A 23,389-nucleotide genomic window follows, 5' to 3' on the forward strand; every position below is an offset into this window, starting at 1 on the left:
TTGAACAAGAGTGGTGAGAGTGGGCATCCTTGTCGTGTTCCTGATCTCAATAGGAAGGCTGCAAGCTTTTTCCCATTGAGGATGATATTTGCTGTGGGTCTTTCATAGATAGATTTTTTGAAGTTCAGGAATGTTCCTTCTATCCCTATACTTTGAAGCCTTTTCATCAGGAACGGATGCTGGATTTTGTCAAATGCTTTTTCTGCATCAATTGGGAGGACCATATGTTTCTTCTCTCTTCTCTTATTGATTTGTTCTATCACATTGATTGATTTGCGAATGTTGAACCATCCTTGTTACCCAGGGATGAATCCCACCTGGTCATGGTGGATAATCTTTTTAATGTGCTGCTGGATCCTGTTTGCTAGGATCATGTTGAGAATCTTTGCATCCATATTCATCAGTGAAATTGGTCTGAAATTCTCCTTTATGCATGGTTTGGGGATCAGGGTAATGCTGGCTTCATAAAAAGACTCTGGACGTTTTCCTTCTGCTTCAATTTTTTGAAATAGTTTCAGGAGAATAAGTGTTATTTTTTCTTTGAAAGTTTGATAGAATTCCCCAGGGAATCCATCAGGTCCTGGACTCTTGTTTTTTGGGAGTTTTCTGATCACTGCTTCTATGTCATTACTAGATATTGGTCTATTCAGGTTGTCTATTTCTTCCTGGTTCAATTTTGGGAGTTTATAGTTTTCCAGAAATGCATCCATTTCATCTAGGTTTCTTAGTTTTTGGCATATAACTGTTGATAATAATGTCTGATGATTGTTTCTACTCCCTTGGTGTTGTTTGTGATCTCTCCATTTTCATTCATAATTTTATTAATTTGGGCTTTCTCTCTCTTCTTTTGGATTAGTGTGGCCAGTGGTTTATTGATCTTATTGATTCTTTCAAAAAACCAGCTTTTAGTTTCATTGATACATACTACTGTATCTCTGGTTTCTACCTTATTGATCTCTGCTCTAATCTTGATTATTTCCCTTCTTGTGTGTGGAGTTGGTTTGATTTGCTGTTGTTTCTCCAGCTCTTTAAGGTGTAGAGACAACTGGTGTATTCTGGGTTTTTCAATTTTTTTGAGGGAGGCTTTGATGGCTTTGTATTCCCCCCTTAGTACCGCCTTTGCTGTATCCCATAGGTTTTGGACCAAAGTGTGTTCATTCTCATTGGTTTCCATGAATTGTTTAAGTTCTTCTTTGATCTCGTGGTTGATCCATGCATTCTTAAACAAGGTAGTCTTTAGCTTCCATGTGTTTGAGTTCCTTCTGAACTTTTCCTTGTGACTGAGCTCCAGTTTCAAATCATTGTTATCTGAGAATATTCAGGGAATAATCCACATTGAGACACCACCTCACACCAGTTAGAATTGCCAAAATTAGCAAGACAGGAAACAACATATGTTGGAAAGGATGTGGAGAAAGGGGAACCCTCTTACACTATTGGTGGGAATGCAAGTTGGTGCAGCCACTTTGGAGAACAGTGTGGAGATTCCTCAAGAAATTAAAAATAGAGCTTCCCTATGACCCTGCAATTGCACTGCCGGGAATTTACCCCAAAGATACAGATGTAGTGAAAAGAAGGGCCATCTGTGCCCCAATGTTTATAGCAGCAATGGCCACGGTCACCAAACTGTGGAAAGAACCAAGATGCCCTTCAACAGACGAATGGATAAGGAAGATGTGGTCCATAAACAGGATGGAGTATTATGCCTCCATCAGAAAGGATGAATACCCAACTTTTGTAGCAACATGGATGGAACTGGAAGAGATTATGCTGAGTGAAATAAGTCAAGCAGAGAGAGTAAATTATCGTATGGTTTCACTTATTTGTGGAGCATAACAAATAACATGGAGGACATGGGGAGATGGAGAGGAGAAGGGAGTTGAGGGAAATTGGAAGGGGAGGTGAACCATGAGAGACTCTGGACTCTGAAAAACAACCTGAGGGTCTTGAAGGGGCGGGGGTGGGAGGTTGGGGGAACAAGGTGGTGGGTATTAGGGAGGGTACGTGTTGCATGGAGCACTGGGTGTGGTGCAAAAACAATGAATACTGTTACGCTGAAAAGAAATTAAAAAAAAAAAAGGATTATTCAAAACGACCAAGTGAGATTTATTTCAGGGCTGCAAGTTTGGTTCAGCATCCACAAATCAATCAATGTGATACAATATGTTAAAAAAAGAAAGAACAAGAACCATATGATACTCTCAATAGATGCTGAAAAAGCATTTGACAATGTACAGCATGCCTTCCTGATCAAAACCCTTCAAAGTGTAGGGATAGAGGGCACGTACCTCAATATCATCAAAGCCATCCTGAAAAACCCACTGCAAATATCATTCTCAACGGAGAAAAACTGAGAGCTTTTCTGCTAAGGTCAGGAACACCCCAGGGATGTCCATTATCACCACTGCTATTCAACATAGTACTAGAAGTCCTAGCCTCAGAAATCAGACAACAAGAAGAAATTAAAGTCATCCAAATCGGCAATGAAGAAGTCAAACTATCACTCTTTGCAGATGATAAGATACTATATGTAGAAAACCCAAAAGACTCCATTCCAAATCTGCTACAATTTGTACAGGAATTTAGTAAAGTGTCAGGATATAAAATCAATGCACAGAAATCAGTTGCATTTCTCTACACCAATAACAAGACAGAAGAAAGAGAAATTAAGGAGTCAATCCCATTTTCAATTCTGCTCAAAACATGAAGATACCTAGGAATACCCCTGACCAAATAGGCAAAGAATCTTTGCTCAGAAATCTATAAAGTACTCATGAAAGAAATTGAGGAAGACACAAAAAATGGAAAAGTGTTCTGAGCTCATAGATTGGAAGAACAAATATTGTGAAAATGTCTATGCTGCCTACAACAATCTACACATTTAATGGAATCCTTATCAAAATACCACTAATATTTTTCAAAGAAATGGAAAAAATAATCCTAAAATTTATATGGAACCAGAAAAGACCTTGAATAGCTGAAGGAATATTGAAAAAGAAAGCCAAAGTTGGTGGCATCACAATTCCAGACTTCAAGCTCTATTACAAAGCTGTCATCATGAAGACAGTGTGGTACTGGCACAAAAACAGACACATAGATCAGTGGAACAGAAAAGAGAGCCCAGAAATAGACCCTCAACTCTATGGTCATTTAATCTTTGACAAAGCAGAAATGAATGTCCAATGGAAAAAAGACAGCCTCTTCAGCAAATGGTGTTGGGAAAATTAGACAGTCACATGCAGAAAAATGAAACTGGATCATTTTCTTACACCACACACAAAAATAGACTCAAAATGGATGAAGGACCTCAATGTGAGAAAGGAATCCATCAAAATCCTTGAGGAGAACACAGGTAGCAACCTTTTCGACCTCAGCTGCAGTAACTTCTTCCTAGGAACATCACCAAAGGCAAGGGAAGCAAGGGCAAAATTGAACTATTGGGACGTCACCAAGATCAAAAGTTTTTGCACAGCAAAGGACACTGTTAAAAAAACCAAAAGACAACTGACAGAATGGGAAGAGTTATTTGCAAATGACATATCAGATAAAGGGCAAGTATTCAAAATCTATAAAGAGCTTAGCAAGCTCAACACCCAGAGAACAAACCATCCAATCAAGAAATGGGCAGAGGACATGAACAGATAATTCTGCAAATAAAACTTCCTGATGGCCAACAAACACATGAAAAAGTGCTCCACATCACTGGGCATCAGGGAAATACATATCAAAACCACAATGAGATATCACCTCACACCAGTCAGAATGGCCAAAATTAACAAGTCAGCAAGTGACAGATGCTGGCAAGGATGCAGAGAAAGGGGAACTCTCCTACACTGTTGGTGGGAATGCAAGCTGGTGCAACCACTCTGGAAAACAACATGGAAGTTCCTTAAAAAGTTTAAAATAGAGCTACCTTACAAACCAACAATTGCCCTACTGGGTATTTACCCTAAAGATACAAAGGTAGTGATCCGATGGGGCATGTGCACCTGAATGTTTATAGCAGCAATGTCCACAATAGCCAAACTATGGAAAGAACCTAGATGTCCATCAACAGATGAATGGATAAAGAAGAAGTGGTATATACATACAATGGAATACTATGCAGCCATCAAAAGAAATGAAATCTTGCCATTTGCAACAATGTGGTTGGAACTAGAGGGTATTATGCTTAGCGAAATAAGTCAATCGGAGAAAGACAACTATCATATGATCTCCCTGATATGAGGAAGTGGAGATTCAACGTGGGTGGTTTGGGGGTAGGAAAAGAATAAATGAAATAAGATGGGATCGGGAGGGAGACAAACCATAAAAGACTCTTAATGTCACAAAATAAATTGAAGGTTGCCAGGAGGACAGGGGTAGGGAGAGGGTGGTTGGGTTTATGGACATTGGGGAAGGTATGTGCTATAGTGAGTGCTGTGAAGTGTGTAAACCTGACAATTCACAGACCTGTACCCCTGGGGCTAATAATACATTATACATTTATTTAAAAAATAAATAAATAAATTATTTTTTAAATAAAGAAATAAATGAAGAAGACAAAATGACAAAGGCAAAAATTTCAGAGTTCTGATTATTGATCAAAGGCTAATAATATTTTATGAAACAATCTTTTATTGAAAATCTCCTACAGATTCAAGTAAGCATCAGCATATGTGTAGTCTTCTTGCCCAGCATTACTCCCTTACCTCCCTGCATACCCACTGTAGCTCAGTGATCCAGAAGCTTGTAGTTCCACAATTTGGAGAAGATGCAGAAAGCAATGGTACTGGTGCCATAGGGGAGACTCGATCAGCAATGGAAAAGGGACTGAAATAGCCCATTGACTTTTCATCTCAGAGTGATGATTTTGCTTGGTAATGAATGAGGAAAACCCATATGTGTGTCAGGAGAAGATGACTGGCTAGGAACCAGGAGCCTGGGAAGAGTAGTTTTTCATCAGACTTGGGGCTGTGACCCAAGAGACTCTAAATCTCGATCAGTGTTTCTTCCTTGCCCACCATGCCCTAGCCTCAGGAACCATGACTACACATGCTGTCTTTCCAGACTCAGGCTGCAGCCTTCTCCAGCCTTTGGGCATTCATCATTTGGGCCCCAAATGACCGAAAGCTCAAGGCCAGGATGAGAGAAGTCTGGCCTACTCTGGCCCAAGGGTACAGGCTACATGGTCAGTAGGAATGTTTCTCTTGCATGTTTTCTCAGGTATCTATAAAATTCTTTCCACTCCAGAAAAAAAAAAAATAGTTTAGAGGTTTCAATTTTTCTGTCAAACACTGTGGCTCCCATAAATATAATAGGAGAATGCTGTTAGTGAAGGAATAACAGAAATGTTGACATGAGCTCTCTGTACACTCTTGGCTGATGGAAAAAAAATTATGCACATATGGATAGGAGACCAAGATGAGCCAGTAGAAAGTAAAAGCAGAAGGAGACTTGAGAACTGGTATTCCAGTTGTGAGAACTTCCTTCTCACAGTCACATGCATGCACACACACACACACACACACACACATCTCATGGCAGAGCATGGAAGTCCTATTGACCTGCACACTTTGAATACAGTCTTTAAGAGAACTTGTAGGTAACATCTAAGCTACAAAGTCACAAGGACAATCCCTAGGAATGCAGGCTAAAAAAAGAATTTGGTAACACTGAACAAAAATATTAGCAGGCATATTTGAGGGAAGAAGATCCTGCAGTAAAAATGGTGCCACTTACAGTAAATGCAAATCTTAGAATATGAAATAGAATGCATGATGACTAAATTATATTATCAAAACTATCTACCTAAAAATTAAAAAAAAACACACATGAAAAGAAACTGGCAAATCTTTTCCATACTAGGGGAAAGCATAGGTCAATATAAACTTCTATTGAGATAAGAATATTATGTTTATTAGGAAAAAAGCATTTTATAGTACTATTTATAAATATATGGAAATTACAAAGAAAACAGTTCAGATAACTAAATGAACATACAATGAAAGCAATAATGTAAGAAATACCAATAGAGAAATAAAAGTATATGAATAAATTAGAGAAATTCTTGGTTTATCATTATATACCCACATGAAAATACACTAAATTGGCTCTCCAGAAAATTTGAGATACATGACATTGAGGAGGGAATAATGGATTTACACATCTCACAGACAGAGAGCAAAAAAAAAAAAAAAAAAAAAAAAAGAAAGAAAAATTAACATAGTCAGAAACCTTCAAAACAGTACCAGGAAATCCAACATATGTCTAAATACAATCTGAGAAGGAAAAGAGAAGCAGGGGGTTGGGGGGGAAACAGTGCAGAAAAAGAATCATAAGTCACAAAGAATGAACAACTTCTTAAATTTCATTTTAAAAATATTACAGACCCCAGAGGCTCAACAAACTAGTAATAGTCCTATATCTATAACTCAAAACATAATGAAATGTCTGAGGAACACATGCCAACACAGAAAAGAAATACTCCTGAAGGAACAGGGTGGAGCATGAGGTGACTGAATTTGTGTGAAAACCATGGAATGGGTGATACATCTTCCATCTCCAGCAGCCTGTGACCACGTTATCTACCGTAGAATCCACACATGCCATGGACACAAGTTAGATTGGAGGGCATCACACCAGTAAGACAAAAGTATAAGAAGCCCCAGGCCATAAGTCCTCCATGGAAACAGTAACTTAAAAATACATCCTGGGACTCATGGGTGGCTTAGTTGGAAAGGCTTCTGCCTTTGCTCAGGTCATGATCCCAGGGCCCTGGGATCAAGTAGCTCCAATATTGCTTTGGGGACCCTGAGGCCAACATGCCATATTGGACAGCAGAAAAGATCCTCTTGGGAAGACCTTCTCATGGATAAGATAGGAGAGAGTGGGATGATATTTTTAAAGCGATCAAAGAGAAAACAACTGTCAACCAAGAATACCTTACTCAGCAAAGCTGTCATTCAGAAACGAAGAAGAGATAAAGGCTTTCCCAGCATCCCAGGGTATGATCTGTCAAGGTTTCAACTCTTTTCCCAGATGGCAGTCAGAGGAAAGTGGTGTGACTCTAGTTGTGGTTGGTTAAAGCCACGTTTCAGAAGAAATGTGAACAATTAGACCTGCCCAACAGAAATGCTAAAGGTAATTCTTCAAGCTGAAAAAAAGAAACAAAAATAAGCAAGATAGAAACACATAAAAATATAAAATCATTGGTAGAGACCAACATAAAAAGATCCTTCTTATGATTTCTTGGATAAGTCACCAAAAGATATGCAAGAGAAATTAAAATAGAAAAGTGAGACTGCATTAAATTAAGAGCATGTGCACAGCAAAGGAAAGAACAAAAAAGTTGAAGAAAGGTTTAGAAGAATGATGTACAGAACAGGAGAAATATTGTAAAATATCTATCAGATAAAGGACTGATATCTTAATCTATAAATAGCTCCACCAATGAAATAAAAACAAAGGAAATAATCCAATTCCAAAAATGGGAACAGGGCCTGAGTAACATTTTTATGAAGACAGAAAAATGGCCAATAGGTACAAGAAAGATACCCAAAATCACTAATATCAGTGAAATGCATATCAAAACCATAATTAATTATCACCTCACACCTGTTAAAATTGTTTTTTTTTTTTCAAAAACTTAAGAGAATATTGGTGAAGATCTGAAGAAAAGGAAATCCTTTGAAGGAAATATAAATTGGTATTCCCACAATATTTTTCAAGCAATTACAAATAAAAATACCATATTATGTATTTTTTCAAGAAATTACAAATAAAAATACTATATTATATAGTAATTACTCCTATATATATGTTGAAAACTCAAATCAGTGTCTCAAAGGTTTACTGCACACCCATGCTCATTGCAACATTATTTTCAATATCCAAATTATTGAAGGAACCTAGGTATCTGCCAACAGATAAGGAGTTAAAGAGAGTGTGATATATTTATGTATACACACACATATGTACACGTATGCACAATGAAATATTATTCAGTCATGAGAAAGAAGGAAATATTACCATTTGTGACAAATGGATGGACCTAGAAGGCATTATGTGCATGACAAAAATAAGACAGAAATAGACAAATATTGTATGGCCTTGCTTAAATGTAGAATCTAAAACTTTGAACTTGAAAAAGCAATGAGTAGAATATTGTTTACCAGGGGTGGCAAGGCAGGGGAATTGATGAGATGTTTAAGAAAACAAAGTTACAGCTAATACATAATAAGTTCTGGAATCTAATGTACAACATAGTGATTATAGTCATCGTTACTGTATTATAATCTTCAAAATTGGTAAGACTAAATCTTTGCTCTTCTCAACACCCACAAAAATGGTAAGTATGTGACGTGAGAGAGGTGTTATCTAACATTACCATAGTTATCAATCAGTAATACATCAAAGTATCAAATGAGCACATTGCACGCCTTTAATTTACACACTATGTCAATTATATCTCAGTAAAAACAAATAAAAGACGTAATTGTAATGCCCAGCGTCTACAAAGAACTAACTTAAGAATATAGCTAAGAGATCAAAGGGGAATTAAAATAGGATACTAAAATATGTTTAATACAAAAGATGTCAGATAAGGTGGAAGAAGAAAACAACATAAACATAGAATGAACAGCAAAATGGGAGACCCAAATCCAACTATCCCCAATAATGACGTTCATGTTAATTCAGTAAATATTCCAATCAAAAGATAAAAATTGTCATCCTGAATAAAAATGAAAAATTCAGATCCGTTATTATGCTTTCCATAACACACACACTTTATTCAAAGCATAAGACGTGAAAGTAAAACGATAGTGAAAGATCCACTCTAAAAACAGTAACCCTGTAAGTGAGTACAAATGGCTACAATATCAGACAAAGTAGCTGTTAAAACAAGAAATAACATTAGAATGTAAAAGAAACACTTCAATATGGTAAGCCTGTCAATATGAGAAGATAAAATAATTATAAGTATGCATTAGTCACTTAACAATAGGACCCTCAAACACATGAAAGAGAAACTGGCAGATTTGGGAGGATAAATAAACAATTTAATGAACACAGCTGGAGATTTAAAATCTCTTCCATCAGTAAATGAGAGACCCTCCAGTCACAAAATCAGGAGCCCCATGGAAGACTGTCAGAGCTCTAGGAATCAGCTTGACAAAACTGACATATATAGAGATTATTCTTCTAGGTCATAAATAGGGATCAAACATTGAAAGGATGGACATTTTCAAAGTATATTCTCTGAAGACAAAGGAATAAATTAGAAATGACAATTGAAAGAAATGTGGAAAATTTCCAAACATGTGGAAAAGTGATAGACTCTGAAAAATTTATAGTTCAAAGATGAAATCTATGAAAATACCTTGTACTGGATGATACTAAACTAAGAATATATCAAAACTTTTAGAATGAAACCAAAGTGGTGTTTGGAGACAATTCATAGCTTTGTCACTTATATCCAAAAGGAAGAATGTTATAAAATGCACGATCTAAGTAGCTGCCCTCTCCAGATGCTGTACAGAGAAGAACTTGTTAAAGTTAGAGAAGAAAGAAATGATAAACATATACTAAGCTGAATATTGATTGTGAAGTACATATAATAGAATAATTCATGGCAGCTCCTAGTGGGTCAATACCCAAATATCCAAGAGCATTAGCAATAGCATGGATGAATACACTGTAGTAGAATCAATGAAATAGCAAGGAGTCTGGACGATTTAGACTTCATGAAACTATATGGATGAAATGCACAAGTTTAGCTTCCCCTGAAAATGCCAAAAATAAAGTATGCATGTTGTATGATTCTATTTATGTAAATGTTTGTAAATGGAGGTGAAAATATGAAAGGGGCATTTTGCTGTGCTGGTAATATTCATTTTCTTTTTGTTGTTGTTTTGTTTTGTTTTGTTTTGGAATAAATATTATTTTTAATTAAAGCCCTAAGGTAGGTTATACCTGAACTAATGAGATCTACAGTGATTTCCTTTGGAAATTAACTTTTTTTTCTTTCTTTCTTCTCCCTTGTTTTCTTTCCTTCTTTCCTTTTTTAATTAATATATAATGTATTATTTGCCCCAAGGGTACAGTTCTGTGAAACATCGGGCTTACACATTTTCTTATTCATACGATGGTGACACTTGAAAATTCAGCCAACTGTTGGCAACCATCTGTATGTACATTATACCACAATAAACTTACCATAAGAGAACACTATGAAAATATGCAAATATGTTTAAAACTAGACATAAAATTGAAAACATTCTATCAAATACAACTTGTGAAAACCAAAACAAAAGGAAATAAAAATATCAGAAGTGTCTTAACTTCTAATACGTTTTAATCTGTAATCCAGAAAGCTTTTCATTCTCAGTTATAGAATATCTAGATGCTTATAAGTAAAGAAAAATGAAATGTCAATTATAAACCAAACAGAAACCCTTACAGAGTAAAAAAAAAGGGGGGCATCTAATAAAATATGTGTTGTGTATGTTTTCTTGGAATGCTAAGGAAAAGGGAAATTACATGTCCGTGGCAATCTAAACTGATTCTGACAGTATATAAAAATAATGGACTATGATGTAAGTAGATTTATTGAAGAAAGACCACTTTGGATTTATATGTGAAATTCCGTAAACTTAATCTGTCACATTAGCAGAGTAAAGAAGGCCAAATGATGTGATTTCTCTGATGCAGAAGGCAACTGATAAAACTAATTTTCATTCTTAATTTTAAAAAATTTAGTCTGATAGAAATAGAAAGGAAACATCCATGTAATGATCTAGAATAGATAGGAGAATTCTGAAAAATAACTAATATAAACCCACTGTTTACAAAAGAACAATTTTTAAAGTATGGATTGACATAAAAATACATACAAGATTAAGGAAACTGAGGAAAAAATGCAGTTTATACCCAAACATATATGGAATGCAGATTTCAACAAAGATGCAAAGTCATTCAGTGGAGAAAATAGAGTCTTAAAACAAATGGTGGGAAACAATGGAGCGTCAAATGAAATTAATAATATAAACTTTGTATTATATACAAAAATGCTAAAAACTGATCATCATTAAGTATAAATGATAAAATTTCAATAAGATGTATTAAAAAACATCTGACCTAAAGTTGGGAAGAAATTTCTTAGAAAGAACAACAAAACATAATCCATGAAAGAACAAATTGGTAATGTATAGTTCCTTAAGGTAATGTCTGCCCTTTAAGAGAAAAGAAAAGCAAGTCATAGACTTGAGAGGAAATACAAATCATTGTAAAAAAAAATAATAATAATAAAGAATTCTCAAAATACAATAACAGAAAGTAAAATATAGCCAAAATATTTCAAGATACTAACATGAAAAAGCACATATTGATAGCAAATGAATACAGGAAAGATGCTTAACACTATTAATCTTAGGAAGATACAAATTAAAACGACTACATAGCAGAATTCCTGTTCCAGCAAGATAGGAAACACTGTTCCCTATTCCCTCTACCAAATACAACTAAAACCCCTGGACATGTTATAAAAAACAACAGCAGTTTCAAACAGGAGATGAGAAAACTGACAGAACTGGGCACTCCAACCCCAAAGAATGACAGAGTGGTGAGCGCCCTGGATTTCTCTTTTCATCCTATATCCCAGACTGGTGAGCAAACCACAGTCACCAAAGGGTACTGACAAAAGTCCCAAAATGTTTTTTTTTTCTTTTCTCTCCAGTAAAAATAATGGGAAAAATTCATGCTAGAAAAAAAAAAAAACAAAAAAACACCTAACTTCATTATTGCAATAAAAAACCATTGACTATTCAGCAAAAATATCACCCAGGAATACAGGAGAAATCAAGATATTCTGAGATAAAGGAAAATTAAGAAGTTATGTCACCGCCAAACCCACTCTGAAAGAACTGCAAAAGGGAATTATCTAAACAAAAATTAAATGATAACAGAAGGAATATTGAATCATCAGGAAGAAGGAGACAACAAAAGAAAGAATAAAATTACCATTAGGTTTAATGAAACTTGCTTCACCTCTTCTGTTGTCTAAATTTTTTGATATTTAAAGCAAAATCATCAGTTGAAGCAAAATTGTAACATTCATTTGATTCCCAAAGTAACTAGAGAAACATTTAAGACAATTATAGTAGAAATGAGACACAGTAAAGGGACATTAAGGAATGTAAGGCTCTACACTTTATTCAGAGTGCTGTGGGTTGTGACAAACTGTGTAGACTGGTATAAGTGTTTATAATTATCTATGTAAAGATATCTAATATCTATATGATTTACATGAAGCAGATTAGAACATACATAAGCTATTTATGCAGAAAAGGTCTACTTTAAATTATGCTACATAAATTAGGTCATGATGTAGAAAATATAACCTTCACTTTTATATCACAGCACTGCAAATTAAACATCATCAAAAATAAATTATAACTGGATCATAAACACTAATTAAAGTTTAGAAAGAGAGAAAACAGAAAGAAAGAAAGAAAGAAAGAAAGAAAGAAAGAAAGAAAGAAAGAAAAGAGGAAAAAAAGAAAAGTAAGGAAAGAAAAAGAAAAAAAGTGGTAAATCTAGGAAAGTAATACAGAAATTATATTCATGGACTTTGAGTAACTTCTGAAAAAATTCAAAATAATCACTGACACCGAAATGATATATTGGACCATGGTAACAGTAAAATTCTGATCATTAAAAGACTTGAATAAAAATGCAGGACACAGCTATTTCCATATCATAAACTCAAAAAGAGCTCATATTTAAAATATGATAAGGAATTCTAGAAGACAAAAGAAAACACTGGTCTGGGAGAAATGAGCAAAAGACACACCCAAGCCCTTCTCATTCTCACTGAAGAGATTATCCTAATGGCTCACAGTCCAGAAAAATGATATTGTCACATAGTCACCAGAACTTATTGTAATAATTTTTCTGAGACTACTGAGTTTTGGAACAAGGAGTTTTTGTGCAATATGTATTTACACAAAACACTAGATAAATGTAGGGATAATTTTATATATTGAAAGTCACACATATCTGTGACCGTGCAATTTCATACTAATGCTTAGAAGAAAATGTATTATAATCATATGCAAATACAATTATAATGTTACATTTATACATTATTATTTTTTATTATTATTTTTTTTTCCATTTTATTTATTTTTTCAGCGTAACAGTATTCATTCTTTTTGCACAACACCAAGTGCTCCATGCAAAACGTGCCCTCCCCATTACCCACCACCTGTTCCCCCAACCTCCCACCCTTGACCCTTCAAAACCTTCAGGTTGCCCCAACCTCCCACCCCTGACCCTTCAAAACCCTCAGGTTGTTTTTCAGAGTCCATAGTCTCTTATGGTTCGCCTCCCCTCCCCAATGTCCATAGCCTGCTCCTCCTCTCCCAATCCCACCTCCCCCCAGGAACCCCCAGTTTGTTTTGTGAGATTAAGAGTCATTTATGGTTTGTCTCCCTCCCAATCCCATCTTGTTTCATTTATTCTTCTCCTATCCCCCTACGCCGCCATGTTGCTTCTCCATGTCCTCATATCAGGGAGATCATATGATAGTTGTCTTTCTCCGATTGACTTATTTCACTAAGCATGATACGCTCTAGTTCCATCCACGTCGTCGCAAATGGCAAGATTTCATTTCTTTTGATGGCTGCATAGTATTCCATTGTGTATATATACCACTTCTTCTTTATCCATTCATCTGTTGATGGACATCTAGGTTCTTTCCATAGTCTGGCTATTGTAGACATTGCTGCTATAAACATTCAGGTACACGTGCCCCTTCGGATCACTATGTTTGTATCTTTAGGGTAAATACCCAGTAGTGCAATTGCTGGGTCATAGGGTAGTTCTATTTTCAACATTTTGAGGAACCTCCATGCTGTTTTCCAGAGTGGTTGCACCAGCTTGCATTCCCACCAACAGTGGAGGAGGGTTCCCCTTTCTCCACATCCTCTCCAGCATCTGTCATTTCCTGACTTGTTAATTTTAGCCATTCTGACTGGTGTGAGGTGATATCTCATTGTGGTTTTGATTTGTATTTCCCTGATGCCGAGTGACGTGGAGCACTTTTTCATGTGTCTGTTGGCCATCTGGATGTCTTCTTTGCAGAAATGTCTGTTCATGTCCTCTGCCCATTTCTTGATTGGATTGTGTGTTCTTTGGGTGTTGAGTTTGCTAAGTTCCTTATAGATTTTGGATACTAGCCCTTTATCTGATATGTCGTTTGCAAATATCTTCTCCCATTCTCTCAGTTGTCTTTTGGTTTTGTTAACTGTTTCCTTTGCTGTGCAAAAGCTTTTGATCTTGATGAAATCCCAATAGTTCATTTTTGCCCTTGCTTCCCTTGCCTTTGCCGTTGTTCCTAGGAAGATGTTGCTACGGCTGAGGTCGAAGAGGTTGCTGCCTGCATTCTCCTCAAGGATTTTGATGGATTCCTTTCTCACATTGAGGTCCTTCATCCATTTGGAGTCTATTTTCGTGTGTGGTGTAAGGAAGTGGTCCAATTTCATTTTTCTGCATGTGGCTGTCCAATTTTCCCAGCACCATTTAGTGAAGAGGCTGTCTTTTTTCCATTGGACATTCTTTCCTGCTTTGTCGAAGATTAGTTGACCATAGAGTTGAGGGTCTATTTCTGGGCTCTCTTTTCTGTTCCACTGATCTATGTGTCTGTTTTTGTGCCAGTACCATGCTGTCTTGATGATGACAGCTTTGTAATAGAGCTTGAAGTCTGGAATTGTGATGCCACCAACTTTGGCTTTGTTCTTCAATATTCCTTTGGCTATTCGAGGTCTTTTTTGGTTCCATATAAATTTTAGGATTATTTGTTCCATTTCTTTGAAAAAAATGGATGGTATTTTGATAGGGATTGCATTAAATGTGTAGATTGCTTTAGGTAGCATAGACATTTTCACAATATTTATTCTTCCAATCCAGGAGCATGGAACATTTTTCCATTTCTTTGTGTCTTCCTCAATTTCTTTCATGAGTACTTTATAGTTTTCTGAGTATAGATTCTTCACCTCTTTGGTTAGGTTTATTCCTAGGTATCTTATAGTTTTGGGTACAATTGTAAATGGGATTGACTTCTTAATTTCTCTTTCTTCAGTCTTGTTGTTGGTGTACAGAAATGCAACTGATTTCTGTGCATTGATTTTATATCCTGACACTTTACTGAATTCCTGTACAAGTTCTAGCAGTTTTGGAGTGGAGTCTTTTGGGTTTTCCACATATAGTATCATATCATCTGCGAAGAGTGATAGTTTGAATTCTTCTTTACCAATTTGGATGCCTTTAATTTCTTTTTGTTGTCTGATTGCTGAGGCTAGGACTTCTAGTACTATGTTGAATAGCAGTGGTGATAATGGACATCCCTGCCGTGTTCCTGACCTTAACGGAAAAGCTTTCAGTTTTTCTCCATTGAGAATGATATTTGCGGTGGGTTTTTAATAGATGGCTTTGATAATATTGAGGTATGTGCCCTCTATCCCTACACTTTGAAGAGTTTTGATCAGGAAGGGATGCTGTACTTTGTCAAATGCTTTTCAGCATCTATTGAGAGTATCATATGGTTCTTGTTCTTTCTTTTATTAATGTGTTCTATCACATTGATTGATTTGCGGATGTTGAACCAACCCTGCAGCCCTGGAATAAATCCCACTTGATCGTGGTGAATAATCCTTTTAATGTACTGTTGAATCCTATTGGCTAGTATTTTGGCGAGAATTTTTGCGTCTGTGTTCATCAAGGATATTGGTCTGTAGTTCTCTTTTTTGGTGGGATCCTTGTCTGGTTTGGGGATCAAGGTGATGCTGGCCTCATAAAATGAGTTTGGAAGTTTTCCTTCCATTTCTATTTTTTGGAACAGTTTCAGGAGAATACGAATGAGTTCTTCTTTAAATGTTTGGTAGAATTCCCCTGGGAAGCCTTCTGGCCCTGGGCTTTTGTTTGTTTGGAGATTTTTGATGACTGTTTCAATCTCCTTACTGGTTATGGGCCTGTTCAGGTTTTCTATTTCTTCCTGGTTCAGTTGTGGTAGTTTATATGTCTCTAGGAATGCATCCATTTCTTCCAGATTGTCCAATTTGTTGGCGTAGAGTTGCTCATAGTATGTTCTTATAATTGTCTGTATTTCTTTGGTGTTAGTTGTGATCTCTCCTCTTTCATTCATGATTTTATTGATTTGGGTCCTTTCTCTTTTCTTTTTGATGAGTCTGGCCAAGGATTTATCAATCTTATTGATTCTTTCAAAGAACCAGCTCCTAGTTTCATTGATTTTTTCTATTGTTTTTTTTGGTTTCTATTTCATTGATTTCTGCTCTGATCTTTATGATTTCTCTTCTCCTGCTGGGTTTAGGGTTTCTTTCTTGTTCTTTCTCCAGCTCCTTTACGCGTAGGGTTAGGTTGTGTACTTGGGACCTTTCTTGTTTCTTGAGAAAGGCTTGTACCACTATATATTTTCCTCTCAGGACTGCCTTTGCTGTGTCCCACAGATTTTGAACTGTTGTGTTTTCATTATCATTTGTTTCCATGAATTTTTTCAATTCTTCTTTAATTTCCTGGTTAACCCATTCATTCTTTAGAAGGATGCTGTTTAGTCTCCATGTATTTGGGTTCTTTCCAGCTTTCCTCTTGTGATTGAGTTCTAGCTTCAGAGCATTGTGGTCTGAAAATATGCAGGGAATAATCCTAATCTTTTGATACCGGTTGAGACCTGATTTGTGACCCAGGATGTGATCTATTCTGGAGAAGGTTCCATGTGCACTAGAGAAGAATGTGTATTCTGTTGCTTTGGGATGAAATGTTCTGAATAGATCTGTGATGTCCATCTGGTCCAGTGTGTCATTTAAGGCCTTTATTTCCTTGTTGATCTTTTGCTTGGATGATCTGTCCATTTCAGTGAGGGGCGTGTTAAAGTCCCCTACTATTATTGTATTATTATTGATGTGTTTCTTTGATTTTGTTATTAATTGGTTGATATAGTTGGCTGCTCCCACGTTAGGGGCATAGATATTTAAAATTGTTAGATCTTCTTCTTGGACAGACCCTTTGAGTAGGATATAGTGTCCTTCCTCATCTCTTATTATAGTCTTTGACTTAAAATCTAATTGATCTGATATAAGGATTGCCACCCCAGCTTTCTTCTGATGCCCATTAGCATGGTAAATTGTTTTCCACCCCCTCACTTTAAATCTGGAGGTGTCTTCGCGTCTAAAATGAGTTTCTGGTAGGCAACATACTGATGGGTTTTGTTTTTTTATCCATTCTGATACCCTGTGTCTTTTGATTGGGGCATTTAGCCCATTAACATTCAGGGTAACTATTGAGAGATATGAATTTAGTGCCATTATTAGCCTGTAAGGTGACTGTTACTGTATATTGTCTCTGTACCTTTCTGATCTACTACTTTTAGGCTCTCTCTTTGCTTAGAGGACCCCTTTCAATATTTCCTGTAGAGCTGGTTTGGTGTTTGCAAATTCTTTCAGTTTTTGTTTGTCCTCGAAGCTTTTGATCTCTCCTTCTATTTTCAATGATAGCCTAGCTGGATAGAGTATTCTTGGCTGCATGTTTTTCTCGTTTAGTGCTCTGAATATATCATGCCAGCTCTTTCTGGCCTGCCAGGTCTCTGTGGATAAGTCTGCCGCCAATCTAATATTTTTACCATTGTATGTTACAGACTTCTTTTCTCAGGCTGCTTTCAGGATTTTCTCTTTGTCACTAAGACTTGTAAATTTTACTATTAGGTGACGGGGTGTGGACCTATTCTTGTTGACTTTGAGGGGGGTTCTCTGCATCTCCTGGATTTTAATGCTTGTTCCCTTTGCCATATTAGGGAAATTCTCTCCAATGATTCTCTCCAATAGACCTTCTGCTCCCCTCTCTGTTTCTTCTTCTTCTGGAATCCCAATTATTCTAATGTTGTTTCGTCTTATGGTGTCACTTATCTCTCGAATTCTCCCCTCATGGTCCAGTAGCTGTTTGTCCCTCTTTTGCTCGGCTTCTTTATTCTCTGTCATTTGGTCTTCTATATCACTAATTCTTTCTTCTGCCTCATTGATCCTAGCAGTGAGAGCCTCCATTTTTGATTGCACCTCATTAATAGCTTTTTTGATTTCAACTTGGTTAGATTTTAGTTCTTTAATTTCTCCAGAAAGGGCTTTAATATCTCCAGAGAGGGTTTCTCTAATATCTTCCATGCCTTTTTCAAGCCCGGCTAGAATGTTCAGAATCGTCATTCTGAACTCTTGATCTGACATATTACCAATGTCTGTGTTGATTAGGTCCCTAGCCTTCGGTACTGTGTCTTGTTCTTTTGTTTGTGGTGATTTCTTCCGCCTTGTCATTTTGTCCAGATAAGAGGGTATGACGGAGCAAATAAACTACTAAAAGGGTGGCAAAGACCCCGGAAAAATGCGCTGTAACCAAATCAGAAGAGACCCCAAATTGTGGGGGGGGAGAAAGGGGATAAAAACAGGTTCTGAAAAAAAAAAAAGAAAAAAAATTAAAAAATAAAACAAATAAAAAAATATAAAAAAGAAAGAAAAAATATATATATTTAGATGAACTAGTCAAAAAACGTTAAAAAAGAAAAGGGTAAAAGTTTTAAAAAATTTAGCAGAAGAAGAAAAAAGAAAAAAGAAAAAAAATTGAAAAAAAAATTGAAAAAAGAAAAAAAAAATTGAAGTAGCCACAAGACTAAAGAATCATGGGGAGAAAGCCATGAGTTCCGTGCTTTGCTTTCTCCTCCTCTGGAATTCCGCTGCTGTCTTAGGAATTGAATCTGCTTTCTCCTTGATAGATGAACTTCGTCCTGGCTGGATATTTTGTTGATCTTCTGGGGGAAGGGCCTGTTGTAGTGACTCTCAAGTGTCTTTGCCCGAGGCGGGATTGCACCGCCCTTACCGGCGGCCAGACTAAGTAATCGGCTCGGGTTCGCTTTTGGGAGCTTCTGTTCCCTGAACGCTTTCCGTAGAGTTCCGGAGGATGGGAATGAAAATGGCGGCCTCCCAGTCTCCGGCCCGGAGGAGCCGAGAGCCTGGGGCCCCACTCCTCAGTGCGCCCCCAGAGGACAGCACCCAATCACTCCCGTATCCCCAGCCTCTAGCCGCGCTCCGAGCTCACCCAGCCCGCGACCAGTTCAAGGTAACCCCGAGCTGAGAGTTCAGTCCTCGGCTCTGTCTCTGCAGCCGGCTTCTCCGTTCTAATGCCTGCGAGCTCTCCGACACTCCGACACCCCCGATCCTTCTGTGACCCTGCGGGGCCTGGGGCCACGCTGGCCCCGCGTGGGCTTCACCCTGGTTTAGCCTCTGGAGCAATGTCCCTCAGTGGAACAGACTTTTAAAAGTCCTGATTTTGTGCTCCGTTGCTCCTCCGCTTGCTGGGAGCCGGCCCCTCCCCCCGCGGTCTATCTTCCCGTCGTTTTAGATTCACTTCTCCGCCAGTCCTACCTTTCAGAAAGTGGTTGATTTTCTGTTTCTAGAGTTGCTGTTCTTCTTCTCTTCACTCTCCCATTGGATTTGTAGGTGTTTGCAATGTTTAGATAAGCTATCGAGCTGATCTCCTGTTACCTGATGTAGTCTCAGGCTGCTACTTCTCCGCCATCTTAACTCCTCCCCCCCATTTATACATTATTATTTTGACAAATGCATTATTTACATTCCATAAGTAAAATATACTATATATAATACACTATATATTATGTAGTTATGTGTAATAAATACAATATGTGGAAAAAGACAGAGAAAAGGCCTTTCATAAAATAACCATTCATAATACCTACATACTTGAAAGGAATCAAATTTCTGAGAATTGATTTTAGAATATTCTATTCATATAAGACAGCAGCAGTGAAAATACACAAACTATAGACAAATGCAATAATATAGATGGATTACAAATATCATATGAGAACAAAAGGAGACACATATAATAATGCATACTGCATGATCCCATTGATATAAAGTCCAAAAATAAGCAAAGATATTTCACAGTATTAAAATTGTCAGGGCTAATAGAGGCTCTAAACTTCTTGAGAGTTCATGATATAATTTGTAATTATGTGGTTCTATTTTGTGATGAATGTGTACAATCATATATTTATTTTTCTTAATGTATGGTTAAAAAAATAGCAAGGCTACTTCAGGCAATGGACATTATCAAATGTCATTAAAAGTATAAAAATATAAGTAAAATATCATAGTTTCAAACTATGGAATAGTAACAGACCTTAAAATAAATAAACTAGAAATATGTACAAATATATGAGTGAACACTACAAATATAATATTAATAATAAACTTTTCCACGTCCTCATATCAGGGAGATCATATGATAGTTGTCTTTCTCCGGGGGGTTAGGGGATAGGAGAAGAATAAATGAAACGAGATGGGATTGGGAGGGAGACAAACCATAAGTGACTAAATCTCACAAAACAAACTGAGGGTTGCTGTGAGGAGGGGGGGTTTGGGAGGGGGAGTGGGGTTATGGACATTGGGGAGGGTATGTGCTGTGGTGAGTACTGTAAAGTGTGTAAACCTGGCAATTCACAGACCTGTGATCCCCTGTAATCCCCTGGGGATAAAAATACATTATATGTTTATAAAAAAATAAGAAATAAAAAATTAAAAAAAAATAATAAGCTTTTAATAAAATCAGGAAACATTTGAAATCTCACCATTTCCTCTTCATCATCTATGTAGAACAGTTTAGAACTGTTAGAAGTACAGGACAACAAACTCTCATTCCATGATTTTCTTTCAGTGCTAATGTAATAACAACTGTTGGAATATGTAATCCACTCTTTTGGACAATGACATGCTGGAGAAGGATTATGAGGTATTATCAAAAAGGCTCTGAATATTAAAACTTGCAAATTTACAACTTGTATATGTATAAACAAATGTGTATAAAACACATCAATTTACCTTCACAAGCTGGCAAAAATAAAACACACACACACACCCAGAAGAGTCACATCCCCTCCCCAATTTATGTGCCCATATAAAGCAAACATATAAAATGTCTATCTCTACATGTCCTATGAGTCACTAAACAAAACAACTTTTTTGGAATTGCATAATGATTTATCCCTTATCATGTTATAGCAAGAGGAAATTTGAGGCCATTGGTAACAACAGGTGGGTGATTTTTTGAATTTTATTTTAATATTTATTTATTAATTTGAGAAAGAGAGAGCACAAATGGGAGAGGCATTAGGAGACAGGAGAGACTCTCAAGCAGACACCATGCTGATCATGGAACTGACATGGGAAAAAAATCCCACGACATTGAGATCACAACCTGAGCCAAACCCAGAGTCAGACACTTAACTGACTGAGCATCCAGGCACTCCCGGTATGGTGATTTTATTTTTTTAAATAAGTTTTTTTAAAGATTTTATTATTATTTGACAGAGAGAGTGACAGCAAGAGAGGGAACAGAAGCAGGGGAAATGGGAGAAGGAGAAGCAGGCTCCTTGCAGAGCAGGGAGTCCAATCCAAGGCTCAGTCCCAGGACCCAGGGACTATGACCTGAGCTGAAGGTAGATGCTTAATGACTGAGCAACCCAGGCACCCTGGTGTGGTGATTTTAAAAGAGTATTTATTTCCTCATACTGTTGCATAAAAAGTAATACTCTCCTATATTCATTATTTCTGAAAACTTATTATGCAATTTTCTAATTCATTTTCCCAAAAAGCATCAACTATTTTCCTGGTCTAACTTAAGAGAGATAAAGTATAAATTATCTTAATATCAGAGTTTTGAAAATGATGTTCTACCTTTATTGGTCTTTGTTTCCAAGGAAGCTTTGTTCTGTATTGGTCCTTCAGTAACTAGAAAAATTAAAGCAATCCTCAGAAAACATAATATTACACTAAATAAAACACAATGATTTGAGTTTCTTAGTTTGAAGGTTGGTATATTGTTTAGAATGAGAAAACTCTGTAATAAACCAATTTTACCCATAAATTTTGAATAAAAAAATGAACATGCAGGCGAAGATAATTCAAAAGTTTTTAAAAAGCCAACTTCAGTCTTACAGTGTTTGGTTTAACCAATCTCAAGAATTAATTTGTATATCTCAATAAGGTTTCTCTTATAGCTTGCATTGGAATTATAAAATCTGAATAGATGCTTAATACTCTCTATAACTACTCTGTTATTTCTACTTTTGACAAATTCCACACCTAGAGCATACATGCATTAAAATGAGGTAATAAAATTCCGTATTGTGCAACATTTCAAGGCAATGATGATCATTAAAGTGAAAAATTCCCTTGTAGTCTTTGAAACACTTACTTACAATGAATAACAGCTATTGTGACCACAGTGGACATCAAGACAAAGCAGATGATTCCCAAGATCCCAGCAATGAGCTTCCCTGGACATGAAGGTAAATAGTTGGAGGAGAAATGAAAATGCTGAGAAAGGATGGATGGCAATAATCATTTAGGAAATTTATGTACAAGAAAACCAACAATGCACAGGGAGTCACATATAAAAACTTGCATCTATCATTGTATTCTTCTCTCAGAATATGCCATTATATTGGCAGTAAATATATTGCCTCCATGAGATTGCATAAAGACCACGAATTACCACACATGAACAAGATTCGTCCTCAGATTTCAATTACAATACCATATTCCAGCCCCAAGCTCTGATCCACACAAATGAAAAATATGGGAGATCATTCCCTACTCATTCCCTACACCTCTGCTCCCCAAGTGCACATTCTAGAACAGTATACTATGTCTGTATTAAGTGTTTTACCTTTCCACTGGTAGTTCTTGCCATTCCCTTGAAGATCCCGAGAAGCATCTTGAAGAGTTAATTCTGCATACGTTATTTCCTGCTCACTTCTCGAAATGCCACTTTTAGTGCCCTTAGCTTTCACTTGCTGTCTTCTTGTACCCTTAACCTGACTGAGTTCTGCATAGGTAACTTCTTGGTTATTCATCTCTGCAGCTGTGTGGTGTCAGGCACAGGGCTGAATGGGACTGTACTGAAGGACTTGATGAACAGTGGGTGGGACAGTCACAGTGGGTGGAGTGTGTGGTGAGTGGTAGTACTCATTTGCTGTTGAACAATGTAAAATCTGGTACTAATTTCCATGGAGCTTTAAAGAAGTGCTTCATGATGAAATAAGTGGTTTTTGTAATGATATTCTCTGTTTGACACAATAGTATTGATTGGAAACATGGAAAGCATCCAATTAGTGAAGAAGAAAAGAATTCAGGAATAATATTGTCCTCATTAAGTCCAGATTCCACAGAACATGTCAACACTATTAGATAACTGGGTTAATATTAAAATGCTGTATTAGAAAGAAAATGCTGCACCAATTTTTTTTGACAAGTTTTAAATCCATTATTAG

At 36.7% G+C, this 23,389-nt stretch overlaps 1 pseudogene; it reads right to left on the bottom strand.

The window, feature by feature from the left end:
* Nucleotides 1-22,972, bottom strand: part of LOC123946835 — a 122,819-nt pseudogene extending 99,847 nt beyond the window's left edge.
* Nucleotides 22,973-23,389: the final 417 nt, after the last annotated feature.

Source organism: Meles meles, chromosome 7 (genome assembly GCF_922984935.1).
Source record: "Meles meles chromosome 7, mMelMel3.1 paternal haplotype, whole genome shotgun sequence".
NCBI classification, from domain to species: domain Eukaryota; kingdom Metazoa; phylum Chordata; class Mammalia; order Carnivora; family Mustelidae; genus Meles; species Meles meles.